Below are 19,686 nucleotides of genomic sequence, written 5' to 3'. Positions count from 1 at the left end.
GCTCTACAGGGTGATCTGTTCATACTTGAACTCTCTACAGGGTTATTTGTTTGTAACTGAAATCTCTACAGGGTGATTTGTTTGCAGCTGAACTCTCTACAGGGTGGTTTCTTTGTAGCCGAACTCTCTACAAGGTGACTTTTTCTAGCTGATCTTTCTAGTGGGTGACGTGTTTGTAGCTGAAGTGATCTGTTCGTACTTGAACTATCTACAGGGTTATTTGTTTGTAGTTGAATCTCTACAGGGTGATTTGTTTGCAGCTGAAATCAAACTCTTTACATGGTGGTTTCTTTATAACTGAAGTCTCTACAAGGTGACTTCTTCTAGCTGATTTCTTTACAGGGTGATTTGTTTGTAGTTGAACTATCTGTAGGGTTATTTGTTTGTACCTGAACTCTCTACAAGGTAATATCTTCTAGATGATCTCTGATTTGTTTCTAGCTGAACTCTCTACATGGTAACATCTTCTAGTTGATCTCTCTACAGGGTGATTTGTTTCTAGCTGAACTCTCTACATGGTAATATCCTCTAGTTGATCTCTCTACAGGGTGATTTGTTTCTAGCTGAACTCTCTACATGGTAATTTGTTTCCAGCGCATATTTCTACAGGGTGATTTGTTTCTAGCTGATTCTCTATAGGGTAACTTGTTTCTAGCTGATATCTCTACAGGGTGACTTGTTTCCAGCTGATCTTTCTACAGGGTGATTTGCAATTGTTTGTAGCCGATCTCTCTACAGGGTAACTTGTTTCCAACTGAACTATCTACTGGGTGATTTGTTCCTAACTGATCTCTCTACATGGTGATTTGTTTCCAGCAAATATTTCTACTGGGTGATTTGTTTGTAGCTGATCTCTACAGGGTGACTTGTTTCATGCTGATCTCTCTGCAGGGTGATTTGTTTCTAGCTGATCTCTCTACAGGGTGACTTGTTTCTAGCTGAACTCTCTACTGGGTGACTTTTTCCTAACTGCATGATCTCTTTACGAGGTGATTATAGTTTCCAGCACATATACTGGGTAACTTGTATTTAGCTGATCTCTCTACAGGGTGATTTGCTTGTAGCTGATCTCTATATGGGTTACTTGTTTCTAGCTGATCTCTCTTCAGGGTGACTGCTCTATTAGGATTACTGCTCTATTAGAGTCTCGATCTCGCACTTGCTACACCAAGTTGGATTTCGTGTTAATTGTAACTTCGTGGCTTTAAGTCTGATTCTTCTACACCATTGAAGAGCCTTTGTAAGATGATTACTCCATCTGTACAGCGATTTTCAAAGCATTACTCCAAGCGGTCTTTCTGTTAGGCGTGGAAAGTAGTCGTTTTAAAAAAAAAGTTAATCTCGATTGCGTATAATTGTTACACACTGTTGGTTTTTGTTGCATCTTCGATTCGTGGTTTTTAGCTCGATTTCTTTCAAACTACAAAAGATTTGAGGTCCAATACTGGCAATAGTTAACCTATTCACCAACCGATTTTCAGCTTCTTCCCGTATTAAAGCGGTTTACCCTGAAGGCGTGACAACATAGCTACTGGTGTTATTTTTCGTGAATAATATCGCTAATAACTCTTTGACTGTTCCGCATCGTGTTCCAGCCAAACTAGGTACCAAGATGCGCCTTTATACCCCCTTCTGTGTGCCAAATTTTTACTAGATGGCAGTTTTTGTAAGTGTTCGAAAAGAGGAAGAAGAAAAAAACCAAACTAAGCCCAATTGTTCAAGTCGCATATCTCGGGAATGCTTGAAGCGATTTCGCTCAAATTTGGTATGTGGAGTACTGAAGTTGGCGGGCGTATCCACAGCAAAAATCGTCTTGTTTCGTAAAGGCAGCACAGAGCTACGGAAGTGCGAGATCGCATTTTCTATCTTCCTGTCCATATACTCGCGGTGTCGCGTGATGGTTTCTTGGCCGCACAACGCACTACCATGCACGTGTGTCTTGATTCCCGCATACATGCATGCATGATGTCATCTATTTACGTTCAGTATATAAGTGTACTTTGTTCCATATACTACCACATATTCAACTTTAAAGCAACTTGAGTTACCAGAACTGACTCTGAAGGCAATGGCGGCACTCGCTGCAGTGAAGACACAGGGCGACGCGTCCAGCTTGGAAACGTTTGCTAAACTAGCAAAGAACTGCATGACCTTTAATGCAGGAGGGCAAGTAGCAGAGGTTATGGAGAGCGTATGGAATGCTTGTCAGTCGGCACCAACGTCAAAGGACACCCCATTTTCCAAGGTATTCATTCACACAAAGGTTGCAAAAGAATTTGATGCAGTTAATCTCAGTGAATGGGTCCAAGCATTGGATGATGAAATGGCTGTAGCATGCTGCCTTGCTGTGAAGGAGCTGAAGGTATGGTTAAAACAGCACGGAGCCGATTACCTCACTTGGGACAAAGTTGTCAGCATCTTTAATAACTGTGATTATATTATCAAGGATGAAAGCAGCTCTAAGCGCATCAATGACATACAAACATTTGACGAAAAACGTTGGTTTGATTTCCCTGGGAGCGACTTGGTTCGAAAGAGAAAGATTCTTACTTGGTTCAAAGACTTGTTCAATAAAAAGGGAGAACAGTCAGTGCTTGATAATTCGGTTATTGTCCAAGAAGGGACTTTAGATAGACTTGCTGACATTGCATCAGAGTGTGGAGCAGCCCTCAAGGACCCCGTTAGCCTTTTCTTTGCAACTGAACAGAAGAGCGATAAAGTCATGGAGATTGGCATTATCCGTTTTCCAAGAAAAGGAGATCCAAGAATTAAGCTTTTTCGGCTTGTGATATTTGCTTTTTTCAAAAGCACTCGCATTCTGCTAAGCCAACATGACCAGTCAGGATTTGAAGTTGAGTATGACAGTGTTGAATTCAAGCCAAACACTGCCGCAATTGACAAAAAGTTTGCTCAAAAAGCAAAAGAAAAGTTGGCTCAAGAAGATACATTTGACTTTTAGTTTGAGCTATATATTTTGAACTTTTAGAAATTGCAGTAGCAGAGAACTTTTCTTACTTACTGCATACATCTTTTAGTAGTTGCTCACTTTTATACATGTACAGCAAAGGCCTTTTATCAGCTAACTAATTTGATGCAAAGATTCACATTTGGGAGTACATCTATATTGTAGTTCTATACTGTAGTCTGCATGTGACAGGTATATGCATGACTGCATTAAAGGACTGTAAAATCTGCTGTGAAGTGCTGATAGAAATAGTTACTGTTCAGTAATAACAAAAAGCATATGTACAGTATATATATAGCACTGTAAAAAATGAAGTGTGCTTTGCACACAAAAATGGTGTCACATGCAGGGCACATTTTTGTGCCCACAGAAACGGTGCCACAGCGCACGTTTTTGTGCTGTGTCCTCTACTGACACTGTTTTTGTGTGCACAGCACACTTCATTTTTTACATATACCATACTAACATTATATAGCAGAGTTACTAATAGATAGTTTCCTTAACATGATATGATTGCTTGTTTCATGCATATAGAAAACCAACATCATTCAGTGGCTGATACAGGGAATTGTAATGGTTTCAGCTGAAAGCCCCTCTGAAAAGTGCGCGCGCCCCTAATTTATTTACGATTCATGTGAGTGATAAAATCACCAACAGTTATGCATAGTGTATCACATTGGGACCTTTTCTACTGGTTAAACTTCATACTTTTGCTTTTAAAATCACTAAAAAATGGCATTACGGCATTGAAGCATGTTAAGCACCTCTAAAAATAATTATTGTTTTAGTGCTGTCTTGCTTCAAAACTTTCTGCGAAGGCCTAGATCAAACATGAAACAATGTTTTGGATGATTCACTGTAGATCTATGTAGCTATAGGGCACTGAGCTATAAGACTGACTTAACAACAGTGGCGTAGCCAGACTTTTCGCCATGCCTGGGCAATGGGTGGGCAAGCCATTTCCCATGCAACACACGTACACATGCCCATCTTCATATGGACATCAATATAACATTTTTAAAATGCATTATGTATCATCCTACACTACTGTATGTAAGATGACTAATATCAACCTAATAGAAGCGAACGCCTAGCTAGCTATTGGCCTTCTAACATATTACATACATCTAGCTACATGTGTTTTAATACCAGACCACAAAGATTCTTGAATTAAAGCACGAGGCGCTCTATCACGTGATGACTATGCTCTGCCACTACAGTTGTTAGCCTAGAAAAGTGGAAACAAAAAGAAAAGAATTGCTGACTGAACAAGTACTCCATACCGTTTCAACTGAGCAGTATCCACACGGATAGATGGGTGCTAATTTCACAAATACCTCTAGATTGCTTTGCCCCCCGAGTTTTGACCACACCAATAGCTACCGTGATCACTTAATCCAAATGTAAACCGTCCAGTCCACTATAGTGAAACCAATTCTTTGTCCTTCACTCCTTGCCACAATGCTGCGCGGTTTATTGTAATCACGTGATCTTGCTTCTATTTATTGCCTCCTATTTGTGCACAATCAAGTTACTCGTAGGGAAAATCCCTTGGATAACCCCCATCTCTGTTTAGCCCAAAAGAAGGAAACCATCGGCGAAAATGGCTCGGTGAGTGTTGTATAAGTTGTGCAGTGACTAGTTAAGTAACTTTAGCAAAATCTCGAGCTATCCAGCCCACGTCTTTATAATTACTCTAGGAGGCTGATGGTGGGGCAAAGAAGTCTGATGCCCGGGCAATGCCCTGGCTTGCCCGGGTTTGGCTACGCCACTGCTTAACAACCCCAGCTGGACTATAGCTAAGTGGGATCAGTTATTGAAAACTTCCTGAACCTGAAACCCCCTCTGAAAATTCCTAGACCCGCCACTGTCATTGCAAGTCAGTATATACACACTTGCATATATTATTTATCGTACAAAAATGAGTATAATATTGCACAATAACGCAACTTTAAATTTCCTATTTCAATGGTTCTATTCTGTGTTTAGATTCAGCACAAAAGTTATATGCGTAGCTATGCTGACTAACTAGAAGTCAAACATTTTTGGATCTGATAATTTGATCTTTGCTTCTGGTGCATGGCGCTCGTCAATATCCTTTACATCTGGTTTGAACTCGTAGCTATCATATTCTATTTCAATTCCATTGTCATCATGTTGGCTGAACAAAATTCTAGAACACTGCGACCAAGCAAACAAGGCAAGACGGTACAATTTGAATTTTGCATTCCACTTTTCTGGGAAGCGAATAACAGATATTTCAATCACCTTTTCTCTGTGGCTTTCATTTTTAGCAACAGCAGTAACTGGATCTGTGATAGTAGCACCACTTTGAGAAGCAATACCAGCAAGACGGTCAACTGTACCATCATTAAACACATCTGTGTCCTTGAACACGCTTAGTTCACCATGCTTATCCATTAGATTTTTTAGCCAGGTCACAATTTTTCTCTTTCGAATTTCTTCTGGGCTACCATCAAACTTGAAGAAATTTTGCTCGTCCCATTCAAGGCTGTCTTTAATGTGGACAGTGTTCCTATCATCACGGGTAATATAGGCACAGCTGCAAAACACATTCAGTACGTCATCCCATTTCAAATACTCTCCACCCTTTGCAGTTTTCCGCTGATTTAATGCTTTCACTCCTTCATGACAAATCACTGCCATTTTGCCATCGAGATGTTTTGTCCACTCGCTGAGGTTTGTGCTGCTGTTCTATACCATATGCGTATTTTGTACCATACGCGTATGGTACATACCATATGCGTATACGCGTACGGTACAACCATACGCGTATGGTACGGAAAATCGTACCATCTGAGTATAGCTAACCTGCATGGTATGCGTATAATATCAAGCAGAAGGTTTTTGCACTGCCGTACCTATTTACTACGCCTGATGGCACTCTGTTTTCATTTCTGTTCAGGGAGGGGGGAGGGGCTAGTCTTTCTGTTCATTTCATTTCATCAAAGTATCTGACATTTCATCAAAGTATCTGACAGTTCCACAAAATACATGCAATAGAGCCATCACCCATATAATTATGATGGTTTATGTAAGCACCTGTGGATTATTTTCTTGATGTCTTCTGACTTTTGTACATATTGATTTATTGCCTCGTCCTGCTGTCTACTGCCTTATTTGTCATGGATTTCCATCTTGCATTTTTATAATAAATGACTTCATTTATCCACAGTGTAATTGATTTGAAAGTACACAAGCTGGTATACTGTATGCGTTCTTTAGAATATAGTTGAGTTAAAATGACCAGATTTGTGAAAAGGTACCTTTTCCACACATTTTACATACCAGCAAACAAAATGATGTAACAATTGACTCCTTACACTGATAAACTTGCTCTTAGTATCAAAATGCAGATAGATACTAGTAGCTACTGTACACCCATGGATAATTGCATGCAGGCATGCGCAATTATAAGGTATATATGTTCAAAAACTTATGAAACCCCAAATTTCAAATATGCATGCATGGGTCAAATTTGGTCGAGAAAAAGGTACCTTTTTGCAAATCCAGTCACAAATTATCTAGCTGTTGCATAGCAACTGCACACACTGACAACGTGTGGTAAATGGTAAATTTTAATTTTTGTTTCTTCTTCCACACAGTACATTGTGGCTGCAATTGCTACACATATATTGCTTCTTATTGGATTCATGATCCATTGTTGATACAATGAAAATTCAAAAACTATAGGCCATTATTACAAATGCTACTCCTCCTTCATATCTATAATAGAGTTAATGATGTAATGTAATGATGTGACATGATGTAATATAATGTAATTTATGCATACCTGTAACATTAATATTGTGTACTGTAGTTGTAACAGTTAGTTGTTATTGTGTTCTTTCAGTTATTGATTAATAATATTATATACAGTAGTCTGTTTTGCCTATAAATGGTCTGCCTACACTTCCCTACAATTAGAACAATACCCACACATAATATTTATGTGTTTATACTCCTGAAGATAGTCAAAGATTAGTACAATAATTAAAAGCTATATAGAGCGATATTACCCAAAACTCTACTATAGGGGTTTCTCTATACTTGTATATATGAACTTTGTAAAAATGTGTTTGGGTTTAAAGGCGCCCAATTATCCCTTCAACATAAAACAAGAGCAGTATGCTCCTTGTCTTACTCAGAAACTGAAATTTGAAGTTTGATCTTCTAAAGCATTACTTAGGACAAAAGACATTCATTTCTTTTAGGCCGTAGATTTGTGCCAGCATATTGATATTCACGATTTTTCAATGAATATAACTGGAATGCATAGTGATATAAACGCTAAGCCAGTAGAGGTAGCATTGTAGCTATAAATATAAACATAAGATTTTGATATAATTATCCATATTTTGCATTCTGATTGGTTACAACATAGCAACCATATTAAATAATTTTCATCCATTGGAAAATGGAGCCAATTTTTTCAGGCATATATATATATTATTTCATTAAATATTTTATTCTATTGTTGCTACATATAATCTATTGTTTACCTTTAATTTTTTTAGTACACTAGCTTATAATTCCACTTAAAAATGGATATTTATATGCCTGGTGGCACTAAAGGTGTGTTGAACAGACAATTTTAATCAGATGAGCTCGAGAAGTACAAGGTATAATGATTGCTCAAACAGAGGAAGACCTGGAGAATGCTGATACAATAACATTGAGGGAGGACTGGTAGCAAAGAGATATAACTGTAGAGAAAGTAATGTTTTTAGTTTGCAAAGTAATGTAAATCTGCATGGCTGTATAGCTTAATATAGCAATATTAGACATGCTATACTCTAACACTGATGTGCATAGTAATTAATTGTGCAATAAATTTTTTAAACTGTAGTTCGCTGAATCTTTGCTATTGAATGAGGCATGTACATTGCCTGCTGAGATGAAGTAGGAAAACATAACATGGCAGAGATTTTATGGTGAGTTTATGAGTTCTAATGTATAGTTCAGTAATGAATGTATATTAAGTAGCATTGTTTTATTATTGTTAAGTGCATTGTATAGCTACTCGCTACTTACTGTCATGCTTGTGGATGGGAAGACAATGTGTTTAGCTACTCTTATCTGAATGTACTCTTTAAAGTTAACAACATCCACATTAATTTGTGCTTGTAGGTCCAGTGTGATGAATATACTATTTACAGTATGTATAAACAAGAAAAGTACGTAAACAAGACATTGGATCTTCAAAAGAAGAAGAGTGTACATATATAAAAATGTAAATACAGTGAGGAGCCATGCTGCACAACTGATGACACTTACGAAGTTCATTTTTCCAGTTATTAGCTTTGCACAAGCAGTATATGCATATATGTATAATTCAGTTAGAACTTACTAGCTACCATGCATGTTGTAATTGCTCTCCTTGCTTATTTACCCAATTCTGTTGTAAATTGTCAGTTATCCACACTTATAATTGAGTATACATATAAGACCATCTGCATGCTTCTGATAGCTACTGTATAAAGTAGCATACATGCACAGTACCATTTATGTAAAGTTCTGCAGACAAAGTGAGATCATGTACATAGATTTAGGTACATTAGTATAGGATTATAGTGGGAAATGCATGGGCATGCATGGCAAGGATAAAATGCATGCAGTGTGCTGATGAATAATATAGTTACAGCTCAGTAGTAAGCAGATTATTGTGTTGTGTTCTAAGTTTGCTCAGCTAGAAATGCTTGTAAAGACAGCCCATTGTAGCTAGGTGATGGCAAGGCTAGAAGATACTGAGAAAAGGCATAATACGCTGCTATACGCATATGGTACGTACCATACGCGTATGTCTATACCATACGCGTACGGTACAAAATACGCATATGGTATAGAACACTGCCACTACCGAATTCCTTCGCTATGCGCGTTTCACCGACATTGACGATAGAAATGTGTTGATCACCAATTTTATCTGGTATTGCAGAGTTTACGATATCATATGTAGCCATGCCTATTGGTCCAAAAAACAGTCCTCGCGTGGCGGATACCATTGCCTTGTCGCCCCCATCCTTGTCACCGCATGCATACTGTATACCTCCTTTGATGTGTCCTATCCCGGGCGTCCTATCTACAAGATCAACCATTCCTTGACCAAATTGTCTCTGGGTCTCTCGCGCAGCTTCCTCGTCTCCCATGGACACTTCCACCAGTGAACGAGCCTGAGAGACAATCGGGCATTGTCGTGAGAAATTTTCCTGCGTACGTCGTGCACCTTCCTCGTCCCCAGCAATGGCTTGTACCAATGATTTAGTTTGTGATACCACGGGAATACTGTCGGTGTTACCCATATTGATATCTATGGCCAGGCAAAGTTAATTCACAGTTTATCGTCATGATATTTGAAAGCCTCCAATTTATACTTATTTTATCACGTGATTCTCTACTTATTCATTCACGTGACATACACGTTTCAGTGCCATGATGTCATAAGTAATGAGCGTAATGTAATTGAATTCCAATGATAATTATGTTCATGTATACACGTACCCGAGGCACATACCAGCCACTTGCTTCATTGTAGACGCCAAAGTCGATTGCATTTACTGCTAGTGACTAAGAATACAGCGAACAATAACACAGGTAGCTAGCTATCTGAAATGAAAATTTATTCTAAATTTAATTGTACAAAATTTTGAATAAAGGCATAAGCCTGTACCTGTACATCTAATCAATCAATCATACACAATATGTCCATTAAAAATAGTGCATAAACGAATGCTCTGAAATTCGAATGTTCGCTCGTTTGTGAGCATTCGAATACAAATTCATAACATTCGAATCCTTTACGCGGGCGCCCAATGTATATAATTAGGTCACGTGTAGCTGAAATAGTACAGGACACGACACACTCCAGGTGTCAACATGTACTTCGCTATTGTTTACATTTGGTTAACAGCCTGTTGTCTACAGTCAGGTGCATGTGAAGCCAAAACGCTACAAGCAAGTTGAAGCAACGGCTAGCGCGCCAGGTGTGAGGTTGACTACAGCGATAAAACTACAACTTCGCTACTGTTTACACTCACTTTACTGTCTATATCAAAGAGTATTTCAACAAGTAAGTGCATAGAATCCTCGCAACAATAAGTCATATTCGTTAGATTCAATAAATTAATAATTTTGATTGTGGGTTTTAAATATTAGAAACATTCGAATAATCCGCAGTTTTATATATATTTATGATTGTAAAACTCACAAATTTGAGTATAAAAACAATGTCTTTAGATTATAAATTACTGTTTTTCATTGAATGTGTCAGTGCTGATTGAAGAATACTATCAAAATCATTTAGGGAAAAAATATCATTGATTGGTATTTGATTCCATAGGGTAATTGATCTTGGGTAAAAACTAAATTTGTATATGGTTTGATGAATTTATCCTGGTTTCCTCGTAAACATCTTGTAGAATGTACAATATAACTGGGGATAGGAAGCTCTACTAGGTGATTGACAATCTTGTAGAAAATCAAGAGACGAAGCCTTGTATGGTGGTACACTATGGATTTTAACTTTAGTGAATTTAGGATATGTGATATACTACTTAATCTGCGGTAATTTGACACAATAAAACGAGCAGCACGCTTCTGAATAGCTTCTAGTTTATTGATGTAGTATTGCATGTGTGGAGACCAAACTGTCGCAGCATAGTTTAAAATCGGTAGAACAAATATCTTGTAGGCATCTAGCTTAACTCTTTGGTTACAGTGTTTCAGATTTTTTCGTAAGAATGCTAAAGTGTTATTAGCTTTTTGGCAAACGGTGTCCACATGATGATTGAATGTAAGCTTGCTATCAAAATTGATACCCAAGTATTTAGCATTTACAACAGGATTCAGTTTTTTGCCATGGAGGGTGTATCCCGTAATGTAAGTTTTTCATTCAAACATTCGAATGCTCAATTCTAGTATGCACTAATATTTTAAAATCATACATTAGCTATAATAATATTATTACTGTAGCTAATATCAATCTGTCCTGCAGGTTCTAAACTGATTTGGGGAGTTTGCATCAATCATGGATTGGGGTAAAGTGATTTCAATCATTAATCACTATAACTTTAAAAAAGAATATTTTGATAAACAATTTGGGTGGGTTTGAATAATTTCATATTATGTCCTCTTGTTGATGTGATTATGAGAAAAAGTTTTCTGTATTATTATGTCATGTTAATTATTTGATACAAAAACAACAGATATGTCATTTTATGGCCTCAACTTCGTGTTTGTCTATGACCACATGTGGGCCCCAGATCGCTAAATAGTTCAAATATGGAGCTTAATGAAGCTCAATACGTGAAATGATAGTGAATTACCATGTCTGCATGACAATAAATCCAGTGCTAAACTTCACAGTTTATTAGAACTACACTAGTATAGTAAATTTCACAGCATGCCATGGTTGAAGTGTGCAGTGTTAAACTACTAGAATCGCTATTACAACAAATTCAAATATGTGCGTGGGTATATGTTTTTCCTTGGATCATGAAACTAGTTACACCTTTGGAACCAAATGACATAATAATTATATACACTTTAAATAATTTAAAGATCATCATAGTGAGACCATTCATTTGATACCAAGTTTGAATAATTTAGTTGATAAACAGATAACATAGAGGTCGAAATTACAAATTTTGATGAAAATGGCCACAAAAGGTCGGTCACTTTCCCATCAAGGCCGTCATGAGATTCCTCAAGACTATTGATATGTTATAGAGCACATTTTTCTGTGCCAGACACTTTAAAGAAGTTTTTTGTTGCAGTTAGTTAAAGGTTAAATCATAAAATTGATTGGACTAAAATTAGAAAGGACAGCTGCAGAATCAATAATTATACTAGTGCACACCTACAGTTTATTGGTAATAGTCAAGGTGCAGCCTCGCTAAAACCAAGGGGACCCATTGAAATTTGAGCTGCAACATGCATGCACTACTGACATAAAGTGACATTATGACAAATCCACCAAGTTTCATCAATCCTATGTGCTAACTTAATTAAGATATGTATATTCCCTGGGAGGCTTGCAAAACTTCCACCAGGTTGGTGTGTGCCAAGTGATACCATCAGGAGGCATCCTGGGCTTGGCACATAGTATCTAACCTGCTGGTGATTGTTGTCAGCCTTAGCTGGCTAATAACTAGTGCACATATACTTGCCGCCTGACATAGTGTTTACAAAACTCCATCTCGAAAGGTGCAGTAACTAACTTATAATTCACAAATACTAAATGACTGTACAATGACTGTGAAGCAATTACAGTTAGCGTACATAGGTTTCTCCCCCTTTACATAGGAAAAGCAACGCCCATGGGTTAAAGATACCAGTGAAGAAACTCTGTGTTGTATTGATACCAGATCAGTGTTCATCTAATGTAAGGTTGCAAGTAAGGTCGTGAAAAAGAAATCAAAAAATTGCCTTAGGATAAACTAAAGCTGAGCTTACTAGGCTGTGCAAATAATTTTATTACAAAATAACTATCTAAGTATACATAATAGTTATGCAGGCTCAATGTGGGGTCTATGGAATTTATAAACCTGAAGGTCTGAGTCTGTAGTGCATGAGCAAAGCAAGGGTGTTAGTAAGGGTCAGAGGATTTATAAAATTCCATACACTCCACATTGTGCCTGTATAACTGCTTTAAACTCTATATATATATTACACTCAAATTTGTTATACATGTTTCTATGGCTGTTTCTGCTGTAGCATCGGCAAAAGTGGCTGGATCTATAATACTAGTGCCATGGTGACCATATAAGTATACTTAAATTACACAATTAAGTACCCTTGTTACATCACTAGAATTTTAGGAATAAGCAACGATTGATTTTAAGCATAGTTATGTTATTTGTGCCTGAAGGTGTGAAGCATATTAGAAAACAAGATAGAGTACACCAGATGTATTTCCCACCTAATCTAAATAACAGCATATAGCTACAGTTGTAGCCATACAATATCAACCAATACGTATATAGCTATATGTAATTTTAATTTTAAGACGACCACTACATTAAATTCCCCCAGTACCATAATTATATATCAGGAAAGCCACAACACTTGCCTGCTCAACTGACATATTTTAATAATACGCCGGTTTTAATTTTATTGAAGTGTGAGTTTTACTGAATACAAATAGAGCTCAAGTGTTTAGTATAGTTCAAAAGAATACAGTTTTTAGTGTTGATGAAGTATATCTGAACACTATTGTTCCAGTCTGAAATTACACATTGACAGAAACAATTGTCAAGGCATAGCTCAAGCCTCTATGTAGCTAGCCATGCACATGCTTTCATGTATGCTTTCTATTATGTGCACTTCAAGGGAGTATCTAAGATTTTTCCAAGGTGCTTTCCTTGATGTGGTCTTGATTTTAGTATAAAGTATTATTATGCTTGCTTCCCTTAAGTTCTTTACAAAGACTTTCAATGAGCGATCAACCTATATGACTGGGTCTGGGAAGACCAGTTTTATTGCCCATGACAGCAGATTTGATTTTTCACCAAGAACACAAAGGTACATGAATGAACTATAAAATTTCACATTCAAAGTCAGCAAGACTTGAGAGGTGTGATTTTACTAACTGCTTTCCAAAGCACAATGGCAATCCATATGAAGGATCTGGGTCCCTATTGAAGCTCTGGCCAGCCTGAGCCAGGGATGGTTGTATATATGTGACTATACACTTCGTAATGTTGAATAAAGATCTGTGCTGTAAAAGTGTGTTTTTTTAGCCAGTTTTGATATATGAATGGCCCATAACTTGGCCTCATTCATCCCTACGCCTTCCTCTTTAATTTTTTGAACAGCCTTTTGCCCTCCTCTGGGCCCCTGCCTCCCACCCCTTTTGGAGCTCACCTGGTACGGTCAAGTTTACAGTTAAGTTAAAAACTATCAAAATGGCAGGAAACTTAGCTGTTGGCTACCTGCACAGTGGATGCTCTTGAAGGTAAGGAATTGGTGTAAAACATGTGAAATTTGGTACACATAGCCTCACCCATTGGCAAGCTACAACACACTGAATAATTAAAACTAAATATTTTTGAACAAGCAATAAGACCAGTTTTCACAGACTAGGTCACATATATATATAGTCTACCGCCTTGCATTTATTCTGTGATTTGTGGTGCCATGGTCTTGTGTTATTGCTGCAAGCCTGGAAAAGGTTTCTGGAACCCCAGGAAACCCACCTTAATATACCCTTGCACTTACTATGCCTTGTACTTTAAATGGCAATTGATATATATATATAAATATATATATATATATGTATTGTGTAATTACTATGGTAACCAATTGTGGTGCACTTTTTGACTAATTATGTATGCAGACTCACTCACCACTAGCTAGCACAGTAATTTCATTTTCCAACTTCTTGTCCTTGATCATAAGCCACACAAGTGTACAGTACTCCACTCATCCTGGCCACCACAGTGATGGTGTCTCCATGTTGTGATTGGTTGGACCAGTACCAGGTGATCATGTTATCTGTAATCTGGTCAGTACGACACATCAGAGTCACATCTTTGTTATCACACACTGTGTCCTCTCCCAATGATAACTTATCAGGACACAAAATAGTGTTGCTAGACCGACTTGGCAAGCATCAGGGCAACATATAGGTATCACTATACATATAGCTGGCTAACTAATTTACAGTATTGCCATCTGCGCAAGCTTAACTGAGTATGCAGTTGATAGAATAGTCACTGTAAATAAAAACAAATTAACTGGGTTCCATTCTATCCTCAGTTGCAATTGTAAGATTATGGCTTTCTACGGTCTTGATTTGCAAGCACACATGCATAGCATACTAGCTCAGGTTGCAATGTGCCTGAAAGCATGGAGGATATTAGAAAACAAGTAGAGTACACAAGATTTGTTACCCACCCAAACTAACCTAAATTGAGTCTAAATAACAGCATATAGCTACACCTGTAGCCATACAATTAATATCAACTGTATAGCTACATGTTAGCAAGAAAAATCCATATAATTTTAATTAATTTAAGATGACCACTACATTAAATTCACCCAGTACCATAATTTTATATCAGGAAAGCCACAACATTTACCTGCTCAACTGACATCATTTTAATAGTACACCGGTTTTAATTGAAGTGTGAGTCTTACTGAATACAAATAAGGCTCAATTGTTTAGTACAATACACTTTTCAGTGTTATTTGAACACTATTATTCCAGTCTGAAATTACACATTAACAGGAACAATTGTCAAGGCATAGCTCAAGTCTCTATGTAGCTAGACATGCACATGCTTTCATGTATGTATACTTTTATTATGCTATTCCACTCATCCTGGCAACCACAGTGATAGTGTCTCCATGTTGTGATTGGTTGGACCAGTATACCAGGTGATCATGTCTGGTCAGTATGACACATCAGAGTCACATCTTAGTTAACACAGACTGTGTCCACTCCCAATTGTGGGAGTGTGATGGTGATATTCATTGATAACACTACATATCATAATACAATATAGTGCCTGCTAGCCTGGCTTGGCAAGCATCAGGGAAATGTTATAGGTAGGTACCACTATACATCTACCTGGCTAGCTAATTAGCAGTATTGCTATCCACGCAAGCTTAACTGAGAAACAATATCTGTAGATAAAAATAACAAAACTGGGTCTGTTCTATCTTCAATGTGATTGTAAGGTTATGGCTTTCCATGGTCTTAATTTATGAGCAAACGTGCATAACATACACCTCACAGGTGTGAGAAGATGTACTGAACTACACATGATGCATACATGTGTCCACAACAGTGATCACATTAGCTTGTCCATTCATGCACGATTGTGTCCACATGCAGTCTAGCCACATATCTGCTAATTGCTTTAACTAGCTAGCCAGCTCAGTATCTCTGTCCACATATATGCAGCTATGCCATTATTATGTTGTGTGATTCAGCAATGCACATGTTAATAAAATCTTTTCATTTAGCTGTGCAGTAGTGTATTTAAGGGGTTTCCTGGAGTTCAGGATACCCCCTCTGGAATTATACGTAGCTAGTGGACTGCAGCAAGAACACCAGACTATCTAGTTTGCAACACAATTAATACATTGATTCCACAAAAATGTATAGATTAAGGATAGAGATTCTCTAATAGAGCTAGTGCTCAGCAGTATTGAAATTTGAATACACAGTATTAGTAGCAGGAAATTATCACGGTATATAGTTAGCTTGTTACAGTGATTGTTGCATCATTTCTTGGCACTAATATGAAGTGGTATGCAGATTATTTTTCAGACCATGCGAAGGCCGCAGGTGAGTAGAAAGGTTGAAAGACAACAACCCGTTTAACACTATCTAGCAATACAACAGAATAACGGGTGAAGTTATTCTGTATGTGAGCCACAATAGAATGAGACACCATTTAAGATCCTTTTATTGTTGATGCTGAAGCTACACCAATTTTAGGCATTGAGAGATTCCTTTGTTGGTACTAGTTATGAACCTGATTGAGCCAAATGTTTTGACAGTGACACAATTCACAAAGTCATTGTTGGTCAATATAACCTTAATATATAGTTTCCCCCAAGACCCAGTGCTGAGTCAGTATGCCAATGGTTTCAATGCATGCGGTGAAGCAATTAGCAATTAAAGTAACTGGCTTAGTCATTTTAGTTACATAAGTAGCTTCTCAAAACAATTTCAGCCTAAACATGAGATGGCCTTTTAATAAAGTTATAAGTACAGTTTAACTGTGTTTGTGGCCTAATAGAGGAAACAAGGTGGTTTTAGGCAAATGCTTTTATTATAGTGTTCAAAAATTTAACCCATAATACTATATTCTCCAGACTTTGCTTTAAATTTGTGGGATAAAAAGCAAATTTCAACTTGTAGTGCTATTGGTTACTGGTGGAAAAATGAGTTGCTTATTTCACAGCTTTATAATAATATTTCTCTAGTAAAATTACTGAAAGACTGTTCTATTAGAGTACCGTCAATCTTCCTCCATGCATGATAATTATGTGCTTACATGGACCAGAAATGCAGTATGGTATAATCATTCTTCAAATTATGCCAGCATTATGCTTGTTACCTATATACTATGCCTAGAATTATGCTGGCATAATAGGCTGGTGCCTGGTGGTCTTATTAAAGAGGTAGCCTCTAAAAGATAAATAGATAAGTCTGGCCACCTGGTCAATTTAAAGGAATAGTTAGGACCAGAAACATATTATTAACTTTGCACAGCCTAACCTCACTTGCAATTTTTTGACATTGCAGTACATGGAATTATAAGAAAAGAGTGTTTACAAGACATGAAAACTTTTTCACTGTTTTCAGCAGATATGAAATATTATAAATTTTTGTACAGTGATTGTGCAATTAATTCAACAGCAAAAAATGACCAGGAAGGGAACCAGAAACCTATAACAGTAGTAGATCCAAGGGAGCCACAGGGGCATGTGCCCTCCCTCCCCTCCCCCCCCCAAAAAAAAAAAACAATAGAAAACATACTAAATCAAGATACTCTAGTAGAGCAGTCAATCAGTCAAATACTCTAAAAGAACATGTACAGTCACCACACCTAACGACAACTGAGAATTCTTCATAGTTGCTAAGTATATATGAAAACTAGCATCTGCAGCACTATCCCATGCATGGGCACACTTAGCCTGCTGGTAACATAACCAGGAAATTACTGCTGCAAGGACATGTGGCTGCAAAGGCATTTCATAAAAGACAGAACACAGCTATATCCTGAGTATTATGCTCCCTTGCGCCATGCGGCGCTTATGAGCTCTTGATATTATGTAATTACATCAGAGCACACTCAGCTAAAAACAAAACAGTCTTTCATTGGCTGATTTCTTTCTTAACATGAAGTGCAACAAAAAGAAAAGAAAGAAAAAATAAAGTATTATAAGGCCACGAAAAGTAGGGGTGGATCAAGGGTTTGGAAAGGGAGGATGCATCAGGATAGTAGGTATATAGAGCATGGAGTCTGGGGTGCCCAGAAGCTTGAACTGTTTCATATGTTTCAGGATTGAAAATTTTAAACTTGAGTACAGTGGTTTTGTGCATAAAAGTCATACTGCTTTCTAAGTGAACTACATTGATCCAGAGTTGTAAAGAGAGTCATGAGCAGCTCATGATCATCTAGCTATATTATGAATCTAAATAATGGCATACACAAGACCAGTGCATTTTATTTGCAAAATATTCTTAGGTGCTAGCAGTTAATATGCAGCCATAGAGTGTTGGTAATACTGATAGGTACTTAAAAGAATAATTCAACAAAGAGTTCTGTTTCTGGTCTTCCACTCCACAGAGAGCTTACAAAATGGTTACTTAGTTCATTGTTAAGAGTTGTTCAGGCTCTATTAGTTTACAAATAGCACACAAGTACTTAGACTCATTATGGCTTCCTTTGAATAACCGGTAACATAAACAGCTTGAAGGTGATGATTCAATAAACCACTGAGCAGCAGTGACTTGAGGTTTAAGTAATTAGTCAAATGTTGGAACCACTAGTATCACGCTCCTTTGCGCCTTCAGCACTTATAAACTCCTGATAATAAACAACAGTTTTACACCTGAGTGGCTGGAGCAATGGGAGTGAAGCTTACGTTTCTTGCTTAAGGAAACAACAGCAGCAGTGAGTTTTGTAACAATATAATTATTTGGGATCAGCATTAATTTTATTGCTGGATATGGAGTCCAAGGTAGTGCCATTGTTCACAAGCATATTATTATGTTATCTGTTGCACAAATTTTGATACAATTATTCGTATATTTGTCTCATCTGTTCTTACACCTTCTAGGAATGAATTGTGTTGAAGCCATGCATGCCATCTGTATAGAACATAGCTATACAGTTGTTGTCTCATTCATTGTGAATCACACATACTGTAGCTGTGTTGTCTATTATAGAACACCATTGGAGACCATTTGTGACAGAGCCTGCGAAAATAGGGCATATGCATGTGGGCACAAACTACACCCTGTCACACAACATGACATATCTCAGTACTGGAATGAACTATCCACATAATTGCATAATACCTGCTGAAAATTTCAAAGCCATAGTATTATGGCACAAAACGTTACGGGCGATAAAAGTTGAAAAAGTGGGCAAATTTTATGTGCCCGCATCAGTTACACAACTTGCACCTACAACATGTTGGGTAAGGTAAAAATCAGAGATTAAAGTATGTACTGCTGTAGCTATCATCAGAAAATAAGTCAATATTGAGATCTCCTGCCATAATGAACGAGTTCACTGTAGTTGATAAAAGGGTAAAAATGTAACCGGGCCTGTAAAAATAGGACACACTTCATTGCGGTTACTGTTATATAAACAAACAAAAAACACAGTCGACCTCTTTAGTTTATACGTAGCAGGTATTTAGATATATGGTTACTAAGTAGTTCTGTGTGTTGGAATGTTAGTATGCTGTGATTTGGCAATTTAGCCAGTGGTCCCTGAGAATTTAGCCATGAATGCGGTAATGCCATCAAACACATCCCAGTCATTCAACTGCTAAAAGTGTGTATAGATATATACAAAAACCAGTTAAACTGTACCCACCAAAAAATTGACCATAAAATTCATCATCATTGTGTAAGTTGCAACTTCTAAAAGTAAATACCTTCCTATTAGAAACTCTCCTTTTCAGTGCTTTGTCATATCTTCCAATATAGCCATAAGGGGTCAAAAAGA

General features: G+C 37.4%; 1 long non-coding RNA gene across 1 annotated transcript; it reads left to right on the top strand.

The window, feature by feature from the left end:
* The first annotated feature begins 3,869 nt into the window (after positions 1-3,869).
* Positions 3,870-8,416, top strand: LOC136238814 (uncharacterized). The gene is made up of 4 exons (XR_010693204.1): positions 3,870-4,576; positions 7,504-7,703; positions 7,836-7,920; positions 8,117-8,416. It is a non-coding gene; the product is annotated as an uncharacterized lncRNA (long non-coding RNA).
* Positions 8,417-19,686: the final 11,270 nt, after the last annotated feature.

Source organism: Dysidea avara, chromosome 11 (assembly GCF_963678975.1).
Source record: "Dysidea avara chromosome 11, odDysAvar1.4, whole genome shotgun sequence".
NCBI lineage: Eukaryota > Metazoa > Porifera > Demospongiae > Dictyoceratida > Dysideidae > Dysidea > Dysidea avara.
The sequence above is the reverse complement of the archived record's forward strand: the minus strand, read 5'-3'. Positions and strand labels throughout refer to the sequence as shown.